Consider the following 22,069-nt stretch of genomic DNA (forward strand, 5'->3'; position numbering starts at 1 on the left):
TTATCCTGACTATTTTAAAGTGTAGATGTCTGAAATATGGCGACCTGCCCATTGCAAAGGCTTCTGGGGGTTTGTAATGTGGGAAATATTGCTGCAGAGTATAAAGCTGTCCGTAGTTAGTTCTGTTTCATAAATCATCTATTCATTATTTATCTCTATCAATCTTGTTCCTCTCATCTCTTTCTCTCTCTTAGGAGAGCAACGTGCAAGAGTTGGATATTCTCTTCACTTACCACAACTCTGAGCTGCTCCAGCACCGGCTCGCTGTTCTTTTCAATTTCCCAGAAACCACCTCTCCTCACGAGTACTCCGACCTTCTGCCTAAGGCAGGGTAAGAATTACTTATTAGAGGATGCCGATCTACCGTGAACAGGATAAACAAAAGCCACATAAATCTTTTTGAAAGAGCCTAACGGGAAAAGGTCATTTTTAGATGACGGGTCCACTGAAAGAGGTTATTAGGTACCGTCTGCTATATGACCGAATGAGGTGCTAGTTTAAAACAGGTTGGTTATGTAAATGAGACATTTTGCAGTGCAACTTTTCCATATGTGCTTTAGTCTTTGAGACCTTAAGATTATGAAATAACTGCAGGCTGTGAGGTTACCTGCAGGTTCTGGGCCAAAAATACTAAAAATAAACACTGAATGGATATGTACACAGCCGTTCAGAAGTTTGGGTCGGTGAGATTTTTGTGCTGATTTGGTGCTTAAAAACTGTTATTTTTGAGAAACCGTGATTTAAAAAAAATAACTTTTTGGTTAAAGCTTTGATACATTTAATGTATCCTTGCTGAATACATAAAAAAACAAAAAAAAAACACTTTTGAACGGTACTATGTATGACTATCAAAATTAATTCATCAAATGTGTGGTTAAAGGTTTATTTTAGTTGACTTTAACACATTTATTCAGCATGATGTTTTAATTTTCTGTATTATGTTGTATGTATTCTAAAATAAAAGAATTGATTGAACTGACACATACACAAAAGTCCCCCATTTATCAGTAAATGATGATGAAAGACCCTCTTTATGGCCAAGCTGATAATTAATCAAACCTAGATGGGGCGTTTAATAAAAGTTATGTGCGTTCCTTGTTTAATTTGATTATTTTATTATTATCAAAGCTCACACAAGTGAAATGTGACATAGCAACATTAATGTAAACACCAATATAATATTGCAGGTCAGCAACAAAAACCTTTTACATTTACATTTAATCATTTAGCAGACGCTTTTATCCAAAGCGACTTACAAATGAGAACAATAGAAGCAGTCAGGTCAACAAGAGAACAACAACAGTGTACAAGTGCCATGACAAGTCTCAGTTAGTCTAGTATAGAACGCATAGGTAGTTTTTTTTTTTTTTTTTTTTTAATAAAAAGACAAGAAAAGGAAAAGTGCTAGTGTTAGTTGGTTAAGTGCAGGCGAAAAAGATGAGTCTTTAGCTGTTTCTTGAAAATGAGTAAAGACTCAGCTGTACGAATTGAGATTGGGAGGTCATTCCACCAGCTGGGCACAGTCCAGGAAAAGGTCCGTGAGAGTGATTTTGAACTTCTTTGGGATGGTACCACAAGGCGTCGTTCACTTGCAGAGCGCAAACTTCTGGAGGGCACATAAGATTTAACCAGTGAGTTTAGGTAAGTTGGTGCCGTGCCAGTGGTCGTCTTGTAGGCTAGCATCAGTACCTTGAATTTGATGCGAGCAGCTACTGGTAGCCAGTGTAACCTGATGAGGAGTGGAGTAACGTGAGCTTTTTTTGGCTCATTGAAGACAACCCTCGCTGCTGGATTCTGGATCAATTGCAGAGGCTTGACAGTACATGCAGGAAGGCCCGCCAGGAGAGCATTACAATAGTCCAGTCTGGAGAGAACAAGAGCTTGGACAAGAAGTTGGGTTGCTTGCTCTGACAGGAAGGGTCTAATCTTCCTAATGTTGTATAAGGCAAACCTGCAGGACCGGGTAGTTGTAGCAATGTGGTCTGTGAAGCTTAACTGATGATCCATCACAACTCCTAGGTTTCTAGCTGTCCTCGAAGGAGTAATGGTTGATGAGCCCAGCTGTATAGAGAAGTTGTGATGAAGCAATGGGTTAACTGGAATCACCAGGAGTTCTGTCTTCGTTTTGGATGAACCCTTTTAAAGGGTTCATCCAAAAATGAAAACTGTCATCATTTATTCGCCATCATTTCATTCCAAACCTGTATGAGTTTGTTTCTTATGTTGAACATAGAAGATATTTTGAAGAATGGTGGTAATCAAACAGTTGATGGTCCCGCTTGACTTCCATAGTATCTCTTTCCCTATTACGGACGTCTGTTTGGTTCTTCAAAATATCTTCTTTTGTGTTCAACATTAGAAAGAAACAGGTTTGGAATGATATGAGGGTGCGTAAATGATTACAAAACTTTCATTTCCAAGTCCATAAAGTGCAGGTATAATTGACTTATGTATAATTGTTTATTTAACTCTAGTTTCTCGTTTGTGTTTCCAATAAGTTTCATAAATTGCCAGCCAGAATTTTTCCTGGCGAGCTCCTTCAGAAAAAAAGATTTCTCGCCATATCCTGAAGTGAGTAAGCGATTAAAATCAGGGACTACATCTTCGGGACAGACATATCTGAGCTCACTCCGAAAGACCTCAGATATTTGAGTCCAGAACAATGTGTAACAGAGCCATTATATTTAAGAGCAGACACGTTTTGAACTCAGAAGCCTTAAATGTCAAACATCAGATATCCCAAGACAGTCGCAGAGATTGAATCAGTGACCTCTCCATTACCAGCAACAACCTAACAACCTAAGTCCATCCCGACACTTTTACTTTTGTGCTGCGCCACTGCTTTAAGTGTCATTTGTTCTTTTCCTGAAAAGAGGAAAAAGTGGTTTCATTTAGAAACTCTGTTGAGCTTGATTTGTATTTAAGGAGCAATTAATCACGAGTGGCAGACAGCTGTACGTAACATCCGTAGTATTACATGATTGTCATAATTACTTTTAACAGCAGCTTTTGACAGCCATCTTAAAAATATACTTCAGTTTAGCTTTAATTTCCATTTCACTTCATAGCTGAGCAAGAAGAAATGAGATTTTGCAGATTTGAAGGCGTTAATACGGTGAACGCTTTGGTGGCGTCGGGTAAGACTTCCTTAGGGATTTCGCACAGATCTTGTTCGCCGATGACACACTCCAAAAGTGTGCTGTCTCTTTTGACGCCCTCAGAACTCAGACATGAAAGACTGATGTAATTGCTCACTCTAAATATATACACGAAAAGTATCAAAACAGAGGAAACAGACAATAGCTTCTACACTTACGCTTACACTGAGATGAGGACCCGGTGAGAGCTTGTGCGGCTCTGTTTTGTACATATTGTAATCTAGCAATGTTTTTGTTAGGTAGGTGGTTATACACGCTTCGGTGTGTGTGTATGGGAGTGCGCTGATTTAGTGGACAGGTTTGTGTGTGTTAAGAGAGAGAGATGCACAGAGTAATGGCATTTGCAACTTCCCCCCCTAATGTTCCAGTAATGGGGGTGACAGAATAGATTTAGTGTATTGGATTCGGTCGCCCTCCTTCCGCCCATTCTCTCTTATGGAGGTCAGTCGCCTCTGCAGTGAACATCCATCACCGCTCAGCAACTGGAGGTCGGTTTCCTTCTCTCCCCGGCCTGTGAGCGCTAACAGCTCTGCTGCAGGACTCACACCGTACCAGTGGTCTCTCGCCATCTGCCGTCTCTGCTAGAAAGAAACACAGCCAAAATTTACTTTTCTTTTCTTCTTTGTCTTCTTCATCTTCGTTGTCTTCTCCAAATTAAATCGCATTTTTGAGGGCCTAAACATGCTCCAAACTCATGAAATTTTGCACGTGTCAGAACTGGCAAAATGTACATCTGTTATGGGTTTCAGAACTGGGTGTGGCAAAATGAAGTGGGTGTGTTCAGAAGTGGGTGTGGCAAAATTAGCTTGGTGCTAAAGCATGCTATTAATGTAGTGAAACAGGAAGTTGCTGTAACTCAGGCATGCAATGTCAAATCTGCCCCAGAAATAACAAGTCTGATAAGAGTCCTGGCCTGAACACATCTAAATGCCCATATTCGGTTATAGTCGTCACCTACTGTCAACAGGAAGTGACATGTTTAACACTATGATGCACTAGTAGCAATACAGTTATGCCATTGCATGATAAACATGTCAGAAACATGCTCAAACATGCTAGCAACACTTACTTAGTGCTAAAGCATGCTATTAATGTCGGAAGCAAAAATTGACATGCCAATATTCAATTATAACCATAGCGCCACCTGTTGGCAACAGGATATGCCATGATGCTTTACACTAACGCAAACATACCATATTCAATCTGCACCAGACTTCATATTTGATAAAAGTCCTGACCTGAAGACATCTACATGCCACCATTCAGTTATAATCAAAGCGCCAGCAGCTGGCAGCAGGAAGTTTGACACATATAAATGACTTTGACACATTCCTCCTATACTTACCACATTAAATTAAGATTGGCCTCTGTTTGCTGTTGTCCTAGAACCACTGGGTGTCAATGAGGGACCTGCTTTAATACTTTACTTTACTTTACTTTACCTTACCTTACCTTACCTTACCTTACCTTACCTTACCATACCTTACCTTACTTTGTATGGTTTTAGGCCTCAGATCAGGATCTGCTGAACTGTGTTCACATGCATGACATTGCTTTTTTTTTCTAAAAAGTTGTCTCATATGGGAGGAGTTTGTGTATATGTGTGAGGAACATAAATGTGTTTTTCAGTCATGATCTGAGGGAAAGTACTGCAATTTTTTCCACCACAATTTTTATTTTTATTTTTTGCATGGCCAAACACCAGTCATTATTTTCTTCAGAAAATATGACTGCCTACTTTTTTATCTCTTTGGTTCCGTTACCAGCCTTCAAAATGATCAGTGGGACAAAATATATCCAGTTTTCGTATTTTTAGGTTGTTATTTGTTCCATTTTCACCTCTAAATAACTGTATTTTCTTCTTGTCCATTTCCAGTATGTTTTCAGTCCTCTTACGGAGTTCGCTCATCTGAAGAAGATACATTAGCTCTGATGACTAGTGCATTTTGTCATCTCCAAAATGTTTCTTCAGTCTAACTTTTGAACCAGTTAGTTATTTCTGAAAGTCTAGTTTGAGTGTTGTTGTGAAAGTTATTTTATTATAGCGCTACTTTAGAACAGTTTATTTTTAGTTATTTTTATTTTTTGGTAGCAGTGGCTTTCAAAGTTTTCATTATCTTTAAAAGGACACCAAGAATTGTGATGGGTTGGTTAGCTGGTTAGTTATTTAGTTGGTTAGTTGGCTATTTAGTTAGTGGAAGTTGTCTTTGACACCAAAAAATTTACACCTAGGTTGTTTGTTTGGTGGTTGGCTAGTTAATGGCTTGCTGATTTAGTTTACTCTTTAAAAGTACATATGTAATTTTAGTTAGTGGCATGTTTGGTCTACTTACTGTAGGTTTCAGATTTCTGTGAAAAGACACCAACATTGTGATTAAATTGTTTGTTAGGTTGTTTGTTGATTAGTTAGTTCATTGGTTGGTTATTTATGGGCTTGCTCTTTCAGTTCCCTTTGAAATGACACCAATTATTTAGTTAGTGGCTTGTTTTGATGTATTGAAGTTTTATTTGAAAAAAAAGAAAAGAAAAATAAATTGTGGTTGGTTTATTAATGTTTTTGTTTTTTTGAAGTTATATTGTTCGTTGGTTGTTAGTCAGTGGCTTGCTATTTCATTTGTCTTCAGAGTCACTAATATTTGTGGTTAGTGTTCAGAATTTTCTAATTTGACCAATAATTTTTCATCTTGGCGCTTCATTATTAATTGCATAAATCTAGCTTAGTTACTGATATTAAACATTTGTTTGTGATCTTTCTTTCTTTCTTTCTTTCTTTCTTTCTTTCTTTCTTTCTTTCTTTCTTTCTTTCTTTCTTTCTCTCTCTCTCTCTCTCTCTCTCTCTCTCTCTATCCTTCTTTCTAGTGTGGATAAGAAGGGTAATTTGTCTTTCATTCCTTGGGAGGAGAGCCGACACAGCCGAGATCTGGACTGGTGGGAAGTTCCTGAGTGCAGGTATGATCGCACTGTTTTTTGTGGTGATTGAAATCTTGTTTTTGTGGTGATGTTGATCACTGATGACTGTGTGTGAGGAGTGGTGGACCCCAGTCCAGTATATGACCACCACGTCTTATTTGAGGAACAACCAGAACTAGAGAGGTTTTGTAGCGCCAAACCCTCCATCACACTGCTGACTGAGTGGTACCTGGCCAGGGCACAGGCCATAGAGAGCAATTCGCGCCAGGTACACAAGTGCACACGCTGACAGAAGTTGACACTCAAACACGTATCAAAGCACACCGCTCTCTTTTGCACTTTCGCTTGACTGACACCTTATCCGGCTGAAAAACAAACAACTTCCTCCAATACACATACAGATGTGCATCTGACTCACAGATCTTTCTTTCTCTCTCTTTTGTCTTTCCCTCTGTCTCTCTCTCTGTCTTTCCTGATTTCCTTCTGTCTTTTGCCTTTTGCCTTCTGTCTGTCTGCCTGTCTTTATTTCTGTCTATCTTTCTTGCTTTCTATGTTTCATACTTTTCTTCCTTCCTTTCCTAGTTTATTTCTTTGCCACCTTCCTTCCTTCCACCCATCCTTTCTTTTTTGAGTCTTTCTATCTCTTTTCCTCCATCTGTCCATCCGTCCGTTCTTTCTTTCTTTCTTTCTTTCTTTCTTTCTTTCTATGCTTTTCAAAGATATATATTTCTAAAAGAACTGCTTTAAAGGAAACACTAAAAGGCACTGATTTTTCACAATTCCACAAATGCTTTTTATTTTGCTAAAAGCTGCAATTACAGTGGGGTCCAAAAGTGTGAGACCTCTATTTAATATGCTTTTAATTTTCATTCTTCTGATTAAGTACTTTTTTGTCATTACAAATTGTATTTTTAGCATAAGATTTTTGAGTGCAGTTAAAAAATACGTATTTCAAAATATCTTGGTACTTGTTTTGTCCACTTTCACCCTAATGACAGCTTGTCCTTTGTTTTGTATTCATAAGCACTTTACAGTATATTCTTTTTTGTACAATATGTGCTTACATTGTGCAAAAGTCATCTATTGAGCAATATTTTAAATAATTTCTAAGTAAATGGGGCGTAGATGTTTTAAAAGTAATCCCACCTGGAGAGTTTTAGTTATTCCAAATACAGTCTAATTTAAAGTGAAGATTTTTGGTCTTTGTTTTTCAGCCTGAATTTCTGTATTTTCTCTATGATTAGTCTCAAACTTTTTGTCCTCACAAAATATGAACATTATGACAACTGCTATCACTCAACTGTAGGCACAGCCTGTTTCAGGAAGTGTTGCAAAGCAGGAGAGACATCACTCTGTCAGGACAGAGGTTAAAGCAAGGAGAAAGGGCTGCTCTGAAAGAGCCTGACATGTGAAGTGAGGGAAAAAGTACTGGCAGTGCCTGGGAGCAGATTGAAACTGAAAAAAAAAGACAGAAAAATAAATCTAATGTAATAAGGGATCTGATCATCTGAGCTCTGCCTGCCTGTTTGGTCCTTAGAGAAGGGAAGAATGGCTGAGAACGATGGCAAAATGTTTGTGCATATAGAGATCAATACTTCTGTTCAACCAAATGCAGGTGTGTGTAAACAAAGGTGTGCTGTTTGCAATCATTTGTTTATAAGGCAAATACACGTACTGCTTTTGATCCTGATTTAGTGTTGTGTTAAGCAGCTCTGCTTGTTGTATTGTGTTATTGTGAAGGCTGTATTGCTCCGGAGGTGTTTGGCTCTTGTTAACTCCAATGTCAAGGGTTTCGTTTCCTACCAGGTGAGAAAACAGCAGCAATCATTTCCTCTACGCAGGCATCCACTATTGATTGGCACCATGCTCTGCCTGTCAACTGGTAGAGGAATACCAATCGTCAGCTCATGATGCTTACTGTATTGATGGGCCGCTGAGGCAGGTGAGATTCCATCGACTGGTTCTACTTTTTATGCATCTGTTAGGGGATTCTACTTGTAGCATTCTTTCGTTTTATTGTCTTTTGTATTTTTGCATCTCTGTTTGATGTGGTCTGACAGGTTTCATAGATTCAGATTTTCACTCAATTGTACACACTCTTTTAATGGATTTAATTTTTTTTTTAATCAACAGTATTCTGTGTGATTTGTAGGACACCAACACACAAAAAATGTAAAAAATTTGTAGCTGAATCATTAAATGATGGCGAAAGACCTTTTAAAATGGCAACATACATTAAACATATACATTAAAATACAAAATATATGAACTATATTTTAATGCACAGTTCTTCTGCTTTTTAAATTTCCAGGAGGAAATCTGATGCTAGTTCCTAAAACCTGTATTCTTATTTGAATGTGTTAGACAGTGCTTCCCTCTTATTTATATTGCACGTCTCTATTAGATTGCTTAAGCTTTTTGATTGGTCCACACAGGTTGATTGTGCTCTGTCTCTGGTGCATCTGGGAAAAGAGCAGAACATTCCTGGGCTGGAGGTGCTGTGTGAGGACCTGGTTACCATGGAGACACTGGTGTACAAGACATCATGTTACCTGAGTCTCACACTAAAGGAGCTGCAGCAGCTCAGGGACATTGACAAGCTCCGCCTCCTCATGAAAAATGGATGTTATGAGGCTGTTCTCTCTTTGTTTTGCTGTCTACAGACTCCTTCAACACTTGTATTATTATGTTGGCATTTATCGCCGTCTGTATATAATACTGACATAGTGTAATGTTTTTTTCTTGTCTGAAGTGTCTGTAGCCATACTGTAAACACCTTGTATTGATTTAAACACCTCCGCTTCGCTCAACAGTCATACAAACTGTATATTTAAGCAGCTCTTTATATAAAGGAGCACTAGTGAAAATGATAGATCTGTGAGAGTGTGTCTAGATTTGTGTTTACATGGGTGGTCTCATTATGACTGCAGTAAGCACATCCAGCGGGCTTGTTTGGATTTAATGCTTTCATTAAAAATGATTTAATACTCAGTTGCTCGTTTAAGGGGAAATGCTTTGAGTGGGTGAATTGCCATCTTAGCGTCTGTTTACTAGTGATACTTTTAATGTTTTCTGAGGGAACACTCAATTCAACCAGAAAAGATCATTCTGTCAGCTTTTACTCACCCTCATGTCGTCCCAAACTTTCTTTCTTCTGTGGAACATAAAAGGAGACAAAAACTGCTTCTGAAAGGATCTGAATGATTTCTTCTTTCAAAAAGGCAATGTTTTTGAAGCTTTTTTTTTTAAGCGTTTTGTGTTTAAAGGTGCTGTTTTTGACTCTACTAAGGCATACAAATACCATAATATGTTTGCAGATATTTAAAAAACATGGTAAGATAACATACTTGTTTATCTGAAAAATAATGCTACAGTCAGCTATTCTCCTTTAAAAAAAAGTGCGTTCTGGGATGGAATATCTGTCTTTGTTTTGATTTGTGAAACCTGCCCACTGCCAGTTTACCTAATTGTATTTTGGCACTTCAGGTTATCAGTTGGCAGAAAACAGAGCCCATTTAATTTCATTTATCATCAAGTCTGCTCGTTACTGTTTCTGTCGTCAATCTGGCAACCTACGTGTGTGTCTGAGTAGGAAGGTCCGGGGGAAAACATACAGTACATACAGTACTTTTAATGACAGAAAATCATATGGATTTGTAACTACTGTATTGTGTTTTTTAACATTTACCGACTCTATTGTATTTCACGATTTCTCTGTTTTAGTCCAGTGAGGATTGATATGTGAGGAATTCATTCCAGTGGATTGTCCTGTTTCCGCATCACTGTGAAGGACAGTGTGTGGGCTCTGCCTCCACTTTGTTTAGAGAATATCTGGTAACCCTCACCAAAGATGATCTTGCACTCCCACTCAAAATCTTCCAGCACTCAAAGCCAGATGTAAGTCAAACTGCATACGTATACTTCACTTTCAAAACAAGCACATATGAAATGCAGTTTTAGAATGAATAAATGTTAAAATACTAGCTATTAACCGTAATCTACACCCTACAACCCATACCACTTTTTTGAATTAAAAAAAATATAATATTCAAGTAATTCTTAATATAATATATTTTTTTCATTATTTATATATACATTTTATTAATCAAGGTCAAGGTCAAATTTATTTATAAAGCACATTTCCAAGCAGTCATTACTGCCACAAAGTGCTGTACAGAAATTCATACCAAACATAAAAACATACTAATTAATCAAAAAGAGAAATTACATAGGCAACATGTCCCAATAATAATAATAGTAGTTAAAAACACATGTAGACATTTTTACAATCAAACATCACAACGTCACAGCTCGTATTGTATTAAAAGATTTTTCAAAAAGATGAGTCTTTAAAAGCGATTTAAATGACTCAATAGAGCTTCCTTAATATTAAGGGGAAGAGCATTCCATAGCTTAGGTCCTGCAACAGAAAATGCTCTGTCTCCTCTGGTTCTCAGTCTAGATCTAGGACAGTCTAGAAGTCGCTGGTCATTTGACCTAATCATCATTTGTATTTTTTTTACAATATAATTATAAATATTAATATATTTTTATTATGCATATTTTATGTATTTATTATAATGTATATTTTATTGTAAAATAAATTAACACAAATTTGTACACATGCTGTTATGAGGATGTCCTGTTAACATTTGTTTTCCTTGAATGATATCATACTCATAAATACTTCCTGTTCCTAATAGACATAATATGAACCCTTTATTTTACTCAAGACATTTTTGGCCTATTTTATGAGCTGTGAAGATACTTTGCACCTGGCAAAACAAGTACACAAGTCTAATTTTTCTGTACTGATGTGATTTAATATGAAAAATTCAGTAGCGGCACTACTAATATAGTTGCTCTGTCATGATAAATTGCTTGTTCTTTTCCTTATTTATAAGTCACTTTGGAGAAAAGCGGCTACTAAATGAATAAATGTAAGTAATTTAATGTCACACACAGATAGAGATATAAGAGGGAGCAGTGAAATGATTAGAGGAAGAGCCATTCCAATTCAGAGTCCAAAGCCACAGAAGACCTTCAGACACACACACGTACACGCTCTCTCACAAGGCCATGATAAAAAATTTATGACCTGCTTACACATCTGAGGCATCAATTTCCCTCACAGGAAATTAATAAAAGCGGCTGGAGAGAAATCAGGTGCATGAGATTGTACATGGGTTTTTTTGTTTCTTTTTGTGTTTGTGTCTATGAATCAGCCTTCCACATTCAATGTTGTGTAAAATAAAATTCAATCTAATCCACACTAACATGATTTTTTTGTCAGCTTGTGTGTGCATCTGTGCTTGAGTTACTATTGTCTGAGAGGAGATGCGATGAAATGGCTCTATATTAACACCGTATGAAGGTCATACATACAAAGTTATGTTCTGTTGTATAGCCTTACAAGTTGGCTGTTCAAACCTCCCTCATTTTTGAGCATTAAAATAAGCCAATGATCCTCGGAATTGCTATATAGGTCTCTTCTTTACTAGGTTTTGCCATTAATTTACACTTTACCAATAATAACGTGTTTGTTTACCTGCAGAGTCATTGGAGATTCGGATCAGCTTATGTCCGTGGCATTAGAGTGTATCTACAGCTGTGAGAGAGACGACCAGCTTGCACTCTGCTATAATATTCTTGAATGTCTGCTACAGAGAGGATATGGGTGAGCTCACATAACTGATAACAATTTTTGATTCAGCTATTCACTCAGAATTGTTATGGTAATATTACGCACAAGCATTTTAAAGTTTGGGGTCACTAAGATTTTTTTTCTTTTACAAGAAATTACAAGGATGCATTGATCAAAATACAAATGTTTCAAAAGATTTCAGCTTCAAGTAAATACTTGAATGAATGTAAAGACACTTCAACACTATCCACCCAACATTATTAATAAGAAATGAATCAGCATATGTGACCCTGGACCACAAAACTTAAGTGTCAATTTTTCAAAAATGAGATTCATACATCATCTGAAAGCTGAATAAATAGCTTTCCATTGATGCAGTGTTTGTTAGGAAAGGACAATATTTGGCTGAGATACAACTATTTCTCTTGAATCTGAGGGTGCCGAAAAATAGTTCTGAGAGAATAGCCTTTAAAGTTGTCCAAATGAATTCTTAGCAAGGCATATTACTAATCAAAAATTAGGTTTTGATATATTTACGGTAGGAAATTTACGAAATATCTTCATGAATTTAATGAGCTAATGATTTTTGGCATAAAAGAACATTTTATCATTTTGATCCATACAATTGTTTGTTTGTTTGTTTTTTTGTCTTTTTTTGGCTATTGCTAAAAATATACCCCAGCGACTTAAGGGTCATATATTAGTATTATTTTTGAAGGCTGATTTGACACTTCAATGCTAGAGTAATGGTAAAGATAAAAAATAAATAAATGAATAATAACATTTTTAAACTACAAATATAAGGCAAAAAAAAAACATCTTTAAAATATAAATATTTTAAATTGTGGTGATATTTCACATTATTACTGTTTTTGGCTATGTATTTTCAAATAAATGCAAGCTTGATGAACACTAAAATCTTATTTTAAAAATCTAATTGACTTTTTAAATTTTTAAATGTGTGTGTGTGTGTGTGTCTGTGTATATATATATATATATATATATATATATATATATATATATATATATTGTTATTATTAATATTTAAAATGATAAAAACAATAATAAAAAAAAAATGGTGCAGTCTTATAATTGTGTTCATGTTGTATTGCAAATCACTTTTGCTACTATTGGGGTGAAATACAGGTAAGGTTTGACGGTGGGATTGTGCCAGCAATGTAATTACAGATTCAATTATATGCTGGTATTTTTAGATAAGTACAACATAAAAGTATGCATGTACACAATAAGTGCATTGTATCAAATGAGTAATTTAAATGTTAGTACATTGTAATTAAAGACACTTCATACAAAGTGGTTCCAAAGCTGGTCATTAAAGCTGGCCTCTCAACTTCAAAACTTGTTCTGCCACTGCTGTCACTAAAGCCATGTCAAACACACACAATTAGCACGTGTGCACAGTTGTCACTAAGCCCCTGATTATCTCATTATTAGCACAGCATGTGTCTTTCTGCCTTCAAAGTGTGAACCCTCAAAACCTCTCAGCGTTCCTTATTATATTCCTGCTGCCTTTAAATGTCTTGGAGACTGAGAGGCCTGTCACTCGAAAATAAATATTGACATTAAATATAAATGTCCAGTCTTTGGACGGCAAATGAAGTGTTAGCGTGTGTACAAAGGGTTGGTGTTTTTCTAGCATGATTCTCTCATGGGGCAATGACATAACACATTTACACCAGAAATAATGTGATACGCAAAATTTGGTGACTGCTTTATCCCAAGGGTTCGATATTGTTATGCTAAAAACAGTTTTGATACATTTCTACATTCTGCCATCTGGCTTTTTCTCATTCTCACTTTCAGTCAATCTGTTGTACAATCTCTCTGTACCTTTGCAAAACCCTAATGTGTTTTTACACTCTTATTGTTGTACAAGGATCAATGTTTAAGGGTTTTTCCAGAGTTATCTTTTGCTGCCCTTGGAAAAATGACGTGTTTGTAAATGCTATTCAGATATGGGATGAGGAGATGAATTGGATTACACAGACTACAACAAAATATGTAAAGAGCTTTTTAGTAAAATGTCGGAAAAGTGCCTCGGGAAATATTGCACTTATTTAAAGTTTAGTTTAGACTTATGAAGTCTGAGTTTTGTCAGCAATATGTTATTTTTTTTTTTTTCAATTCAGACATCATCTCCATGGCTACTGGACTCTCAAGCAGAATTGCACTTGATTTCAGCTCAAGTTCACATAAGGGGCACAGCTAAAAAAAACAAACAAATAAAACACTTCTAAACACTTGTGAACAAAATATTTGCAACTTAATTCTCTCAAGCAAACATTTTCATTTAGTCAGAATACTCTGCTAATGTTTGAATAACTGTTTGTGAAGAAAAATGCTTCTTGGGTCCAGATGGTGTTATTACAGCATCTGGCAGCAAATGCTAACTGGACCAGCCCTCTCGCTATTGTAATGTGTGTTGACCTTGTCTGGTGATCAGATAGAAAAAAAGTATTGAGTAGTCATGGAAGCCACTATAACCAATGAGTTTTTATAACAAAGAACAAGTATAAAAGCTTATAACCAGAATGGCTGGCATACCGAAGCACTGAGCTGGTGATGTTATTAGATAATAGAAGGTTGAAGTGACTTTCAATAAACGTAGTCTGTGTGTGTTCAGATGGCTGATCTTTGGTCTTGTTTACTTTCCTCTCTTTCTCAGACCAGATTTGGACTCTACAAAAGCCTTGCATGACTAGGTGGACCCTCTTGAGAAACACTTGCGGTAAGAAGAGGACGAATGATTCAAGTCAAGCTAAATTTGTTTGCATTATTTTTGCTTTACATAATACATATCATTTCAAGGCAGTTTTATAGAAAGACTGTCACGTTTTAGAGCCTTAATGCTGTACCATGGAGTGATTTTAGAGCTGGTAATATATTGCTATGGTTTAGATGATCCTCACAACTTCTATCTAAATATAATGGGTTTATTTGTAATTGCAGACTCTGACACATGATCAAGTGTTCAGTGTGATTAAAGTCTTTCAGCTCTTTCAGAGAGATATATTATGCTCTGAATATAATAAAATGTAATGCAATGTAATATGATATGATATAATATGATATAAATTAATCATTCATCTTCATATAACACAACCATTCTCACATGCAGATTTGGTGCTTTAAGTAACATTTCTTTTCATTATTAATGTTGAAAACCTTTATTTTGAAGCTATGATTATTTTTTAAGAACAGTATTTATTTGGATTCATTTTTTGTAACATTATAAATGTCTATAGTAATACATTCGATCACAATAATGCGTCCTTTAAAACAAATCATACTGTCCCCTTTTGCACGGTAGTGTGTAGATTAATACTGTGCATTGCCTAATATATGGTTTTAAATATTTAGTATAATGTATTATTTATTTTTTCAATATTTTGTTTTTGTAAATTTGTAAATTATTTATTCGGTTAATATAGCTTTGTAAATTTAAAACTGTTTTTCATAGCCAATATTATTAGTTCATCAATGTTAGATGTGAATTTCAAATGGTTGATTTTATCAGTTTTAAAAGTGGCCTTCATTTTGTCTCTGAAACATTGGATTCATCACTCAACATAGTAGCTTATCAAATACATAACAAGTCTGTTTCAAACACTTCAAGACAGATTGGCCACATTACCTCATATTCCATACTAGGCTATTTATTATTTATGTGTTTGAATTGGACTCCAAAATTTTCATATTAACTCAAAGAAATGCGTTGTAATCCTTTCTAGATGTCATTATTGTGATATATGTATGTTTCCTGGTAGGGTCCTTCCACACGTCTGCAAAGGGCCAGTCAGGGGATTTATTAGGGTCTAACAGCAACATGAATGATCTGAACTGCAGAATCATCGATATTAATCTGAATGCAGCATTATGTGTATGTTTCTCAAAGCCCTTCAGCAATCAAAGCTAATGAAAAAGAAAGGAACATTGTTGTGTCTCGTTGGTACTTGGGCGTTTTGATTTGATCAGAGGTGGTACTTGACCTGAAAAGTTTTTGAGCCGCTGGTGTAGTCAGTATTTGGTGTGTACTGATGTAAGCTTCAGCACATTGCAGGAGACTTTCTCATGCAACTACTGAAAATAGCTGTCATTTTTGAGGAGAGCGGATGGGAAAATTGAAAGTTTTTTGTCTACTCATGTCCATAATGACATCTCCCTCATCGAGCACATGAGAGAAAAGAGCATTTTAGGCTTTCATGCATATAGTCTACAAAACCTGCTGAAGTGTTCACTCATTTAGTCATTTACCTTTCACTACATAGATAATGTCAGTTAGTTTGCTATGTTAGGAAAGATGGAGCAGAAATGATTGTATTTGTTAACCGCTTGAGACCATATTGCACACTTTGTGTGATGTGACATATGCAATACTCCCTGAATGACAAAAGAAACTACAGTACTTGAAATTCAGTCTGGCTGTTCAGACTGAGACACATTCCCAGAGAAAAATCTGATTTTTAGGATCTGATTTATAAACATTAGGTTTAATTTTCACAACTTAAAAGACTTCAGAAAGAAAAAGAGAAAGAAAAGAAACTGATTTGAATAAGACAAACCAAACAAATCGAGTTCTGCCTGTCTGAACAAAGCATGTTTGTATGTATGTTGTATGCTGCACCTTGTTTGCATGCTGTTCCGTGTTTTTGTCTTTCTGTCTGTTTGTGTGTCAACTCCAGCTCAGGTGACGTGATCAGCCTGTAATGGCTCCGTAGAGACACATTCCTTTAGATCCATTAGAATTCTGTCGGTGGAAAGGATGATGAAAGTCTCTCTTTCAGATATTTATGACTGGCCTGGGAGGGCACAGTCGCTGCAGCCTTAATTTCACTCTTTTTCTCTTGTTTGCTTTCTAACTTATCACTCGTTTTACTCAGTCTCTCAAGATTTCCCCTTTCCCCTCTTTTTATCTGAATTGTGACTTTGCCAGTGTTTTCTTTTTATCCCCCTGCTCTCCACTCTCTGTTTGAATGTTAAAGAGGGCATATCAAAACCGGATTTTCATTCCTGTTTTGGAAGAAATCAATGTAGACCTTCTGTAATGTTCACAATAAATAGATATTACCAAAAGTGGCTTTAGGAGTTATTATTTTGATTGTTTTACACCATTTATCACTTTAAATTTTACATACACTTTAATACAAAGACATATCACAGTGTGTGAGTGTGTGTGTGTAATGTGTGTGTATATATATATATATATATATATATATATATATATTAGGGGTGTAATGGTACGCAAAAATCACGGTTCGGTACGTACCGAAAATGAACCGAACCGTGACTTTAAAACCGTTTAAAGTCACAGTTCGGTTCATTTTCGGTACAGTAAGGGAAAGAAATGCAAACATTAAACTGCAGGTTGTTTATTACTATAAACTTTTTTTAACAATTTGTTTACAATTTGTATATTATTTTATTACTTTTTAATAAAATATATATAAAATAAAAAAGAATAAGAAATAAAATACTGCTGCAAAGTTCTCCACTAAATAAAAATCTCTCAGTCTCAATCCATTGTCATATAATAAAATATAATGAAAAATATAAATAAATAACTATGATTACAGTGCAGCATTACCAATCCCAGCTTGTAAGCCTGCTCATATTTAAAAAAAAATATATATAACTTTTCCAAAGTGTGAAGTGCAGCATCAACCGTTTCAGTTTTGAGACCTGCTTAGATTTCGTTATAGTGTTGGACCGATCGGAATTAAGAGCAAAGGTCTGTTTAAATGCCGACGGGAGCTGCGTTTGAATTACAATCGTTTTTTCCTAGTTGTAGTGATGTTCACACTCGCGTGATGCCTTTTGAAAACCTTAGGCCGGTGACACACTGGCTTATTGCACCTGTCAAACATAGTCTATTTTGCCGTCAATACTGTTGACGCTGTCCTTTATCAGTAGGCTTTATATTTATGCTCAACATGAAGTATAGATAGTGTTGTCGTGAAGACAAGATCCTGGTCTGTCGGCGGTCTCCCTCTATGTCACCTACAGTGGCAGCAGTGCGTCAGCGCCGCGTCAGGCACGATTCTGGTGTGTAAAGACACAGAGAACGCGGAGCAGGTGTCACGCAACTGACAAACAGCAGAAACGCCACGCTCACGCCACGCATCTAGTGTGTCGCCGGCCTTAGAATCAGCTGCAGGGCGGGATTTGCGCTGAACGCGAAGACTTCCGCCACTTAATTTGTTCGTTTGGAAACACGAAAATGTATATGTTCCGCAAACAAAATATTGCATTCGGTCATTTGGTACACACGTGCACCGTACCGAAAGCCCTGTACCGAAACGGTCCGGTACGAATTACACGTACCGTTACACCCCTAATTTATATATATATATATATATATATATATATATATATATATATATATATATATATAAATACACATACATGCATGCATACTGTATTTAAGTAAAATATGTTGTTTACATATTAAATATATTCATATATAATATATGTAAATGTATGTAATGTATGTAAATATTTTCAAAATATATATTGTATGTGTGTGTATACAGTGTTGAGGAAAGTTACTTTTAAAAGTAATACATTACAATATTGCGTTATTCCATAAAAAAGTAACTAATTACGTTACTTAGTTACTTTTAATGGAAAGTAATACGTTATGTTACTTTTAAATTACTTTTAAGTTACTTTTAAATATGAGCAGGGTCTTGATTGTTTGTTTTTAATATAAAAGTTCTATTTATAGCAAATGTAAAAGCCCTTTCACACCAAAAAGTGTAATGAATAAACCTCAGGCTGAAGGAAAAGTAAATTAACGTCTGTACAGTAGAACACCGGAGAAGAAGGTTCAACACTCTGCAACACACAAATAAAATACTGTTAGTTTATCTAAAGTCATTTTTGCTTATTAGGTTGAACTGGATCATCAAAGGTCAGCAGCAAAGACATTGGTTAGTAAAATGAGATTAGTTTACATTTGTGTTATATATAATATAAATGTATACTGTACATGTGTGTAAACATTTTCAAAATATATATTGTATGTGTGTGTATTTGTATACGCTGTACATAATACATATCCATAGCTCACACACATATATTATGTAAACAAAAACTTTTATTTTGGATGCGATTCATCAATATTTCATATCATGGCAATGTTTACGTTTTAAGCCATTATCGGCCGATTCCGATAGCGTTCCAAAATATATTGCATCGCCGATATTTATATATATATGTATTTATATATATCTATATATATGTTTGCGTATGTTTGTATGCATGTGTATATATATATATATATATATATATATATATATATATATATATATATATGTGTGTGTGTGTGTGTATGTGTCACTGCACTAGAAATGTTGTACAGTAAAATAAAGCTTTCAGAAACAAAATAAAGTGCAAGATAAAATGTTTTGCATGTTTAAGCAGCTATTTAATGAGCAGGTCATGATCACTGGAAAAGACTTAAAGAGCTACAGACAGATGGAGAGAGGAGTTAAAAAGAGGGAAGAGAGAGAGGGAAGCTCAAAAATATGTAAGTGAAACAGAAAAAAAAACACAAGTCTGGCCCCAGCAGATTGTAGAGAGAAAGAAAGAGACATGAGGGAAGGAGTGTGAGACAGGAAGAAAGGAAGGAAACAGAAAACATCTGTGCTAGATGCTCCCAAGGGATGGTGCTTCCTCATTTATTGAGGGCATCTCAGACAGACATGGCACCAGTTCAGGTAACTGAGGTTCATTCAGACACCTCTGTCTGCTCTTGGCTCCTCTAAGCAGCTGTTAGCATATAGCTGTGGTTAAGCCACAGAGGTTCTTAACTGGTGGGTCGAAACTCATAAATAGGTCTCCGATCTGTTTCTGATGTTAAAGGATTAGCTAATTTCCAGAATAAATATTACCTGATAATTTACTCCCCCCATTGTCATTCAAGATGTTTGTGTCTTTTATTAAGGTTTTTAAAGAAAAAAGATGTTTCTCCAGATTAATGGGTTGAAGGTCCAAATTCTAGTTTCAATGCAGGTTCAAAGCTGAGGAATAAGGGTCTCATCCAGCAATACAAACAGTCATGTTCCAAAAAAAAAAAAAGTATAAACTTTATAACCACAAATTTTAACCACGTCTTGCACTAGCTCTGTGGTCACGTCTTTGACTTCGTGCAATACGTAATAAAGTTGGAAAAGACTTGCATGACGAAGGCAGAAGTAGTGCCCAAATCCATCTGATTTTGTTCTCCAATTTTAAAATCATTCGACATTGTTTTACCTGTGTTTATAAAGGATGTTTCATTTAGTCTTTGCATATTGACTTTGTAAACACTGGATCAGTACTTCCACCTTCATCACGCATGACCTTTCCAACGTGACTACGTAATGAGTGAAGTTGAGGACGGGCATCGCCGAGCTAGTGCAAGATGAAGTATATACATTTAATTTCTCTTTTAAAAAATGACTGATCATTTCACTAGATAAGACCTTTCTTCCACTGCTGAGATTGTGTAGAGCCCTTTGAAGCGCCATCTGCAGTTTGGACCTTTAACCCATTGGCCCCTGTTTAAGTCCACTATATGGAGAAAAATCCTTGGAATGTTTTCCACAAATTTTCAAAATTCTTTACAGCTGAAGAAAGGAAGACGTGAACATCTTGGATAACATGGGACTGAGTAAACTATCAGGATGTGACCTAATCCTTTTAAATGCACATAAAAAAAATCCTATTTTAGTATAGTATTTTTTTCGTATATATAAAATATTCTTTCAATAACTTTACAAACTTTTGAACGGTAGTGTGCAGCGCGAGAGACGTGTATATTCTGGCATTGGTTTATATGGCTTCACAAATACTGTAAGCCAGTTTTAACCATCTAGGCACTTTTATTTAAATCAGGCTCTGTTCTATCTCTCCCCAGTGTTGTTTAGGTGTTGGAGAAACACGTCCTCCAGAAGCCCATCTCGTTCGTGAGGAACAGTCAAAATGGCAAAGAGGAAGTTCACCAGCTGATGGTCCTACTCAACCGTCACACAGGACACAAGTATGACACACACACACATATGGCCACCTTACCTTTTCCCACAGCACTTGTGTGTACCCGTCTCACTGTCTGTTGTTTACTCAGAAACCCTCCTGTGAGTGGGAGAGTGTGGAGAAGTTTACTTCAAGATCTCCTGGACATGCAGCAGAATGTTTATACCTGTCTAGCTATATAGGTATTATATTTTATTTTTATTATTTTTTTTTCTGTACTATGCCTCTATGTTATGTTCCTTACTGCTGTGTTAGTCTTTTATAAAATTCTTGTGATCTTTCCCCTCTACTTTTCCAACCGTTTCATTCTGCCTCAGCTCCAGCATTATCTGTCATCTCATTACCTTCTTTTGTTGCTCTACTGTGCTAGTGTAATTCTGTATGTCCGTATATGTGTGTAAAAGAGTCTCAGGCTTTGTGTTTGTCTGATGCCGATGGTGGGCTTTGTCTGTTTGCTCTGTAATTTAGCTGCATTCTCTTACAAGGCTGCGTTCATATCACTATTGATTTCTTCATCACAATCAAGAGCAGAACCGCTTAGCTGAACATACGGCCAGGAGTTCATCCTCAACTCTGAGCTGCTCACCCCATGACAAGAAAGAAAAAAACACAACAACAAAGGAGAATTCTCCTTCAGCCTCTACTCCGTTCGAATTGCTCTTACCCAGTCCCTGTCAGTACGGGCTCCTGCACTGTATTTTTCTCCAAGCTACTGAAAGACGATCCCAGACGAACAGTAAATTGAAAGTTCTGAGAGGAAAATGAAAGAACTTGGATGTAGTTTAATGGAATTGGCATTCTTGCCATTTCCCCTCTGCGTCTGGGTCCATTTGAAAGAGTGCAGCAGAGTTGCTTTGAAATCTCTTCAATAGCTAAACAGCTAATGAACTTACACAAACCTCAGCAACCAGCTCTAAACTCTGCCTCACTTCTGTGGGTGTGCATTAGGAATGGCTCATTGGCTCGCAGACCAAGCAGGGGCGGATATTTCATTTGTGTGGTGTTAGGAGTTAACCGTGTTATGGTTATAGGTGCAATGTGCACTGCAGATATTGGATTCTCTAATGCAGACAGATTAAGCACTTGCAGATTATATTTCTAAAGACCATGTGACACTCCAAGGGCCACGGTTAATGACATTCAGGTTTTGCAGCACACACACAAGCGCACAGTGGAAGGGAGAAAAAAAATATATATTTTTTTAAGTTCTCTCAGCAACTGTCTTAATATCTGTCCATAATGCCACATTGTTTTGCAGATTTTAAATAGATACGTAGTGTTGGGGTGGTGTTGGCACAGTGGATAAGACACATGCCTTTGG

At 36.3% G+C, this 22,069-nt stretch overlaps 2 long non-coding RNA genes across 3 annotated transcripts; both read left to right on the top strand.

Annotated features, from left to right (window-relative positions):
- Positions 1-149: 149 nt before the first annotated feature.
- LOC132106678 (uncharacterized) lies at positions 150-10,014 on the top strand. Its single transcript, XR_009424179.1, has 3 exons — positions 150-331; positions 8,504-8,693; positions 9,801-10,014. It is a non-coding gene; the product is annotated as an uncharacterized LOC132106678 (long non-coding RNA).
- A 629-nt stretch (positions 10,015-10,643) lies between these two features.
- LOC132106679 (uncharacterized) lies at positions 10,644-20,922 on the top strand. Of its 2 annotated transcripts, XR_009424181.1 has the most exons (4): positions 10,644-11,745; positions 14,399-14,461; positions 20,633-20,755; positions 20,840-20,922. It is a non-coding gene; the product is annotated as an uncharacterized LOC132106679 (long non-coding RNA). The 2 variants fall into 2 exon arrangements; XR_009424180.1 differs by lacking the exon at positions 14,399-14,461 and having other exon boundaries at positions 10,647-11,745.
- Positions 20,923-22,069: the final 1,147 nt, after the last annotated feature.

The sequence above is a fragment of the Carassius carassius genome, chromosome 27 (assembly GCF_963082965.1).
Source record: "Carassius carassius chromosome 27, fCarCar2.1, whole genome shotgun sequence".
NCBI classification, from domain to species: Eukaryota; Metazoa; Chordata; class Actinopteri; order Cypriniformes; family Cyprinidae; genus Carassius; species Carassius carassius.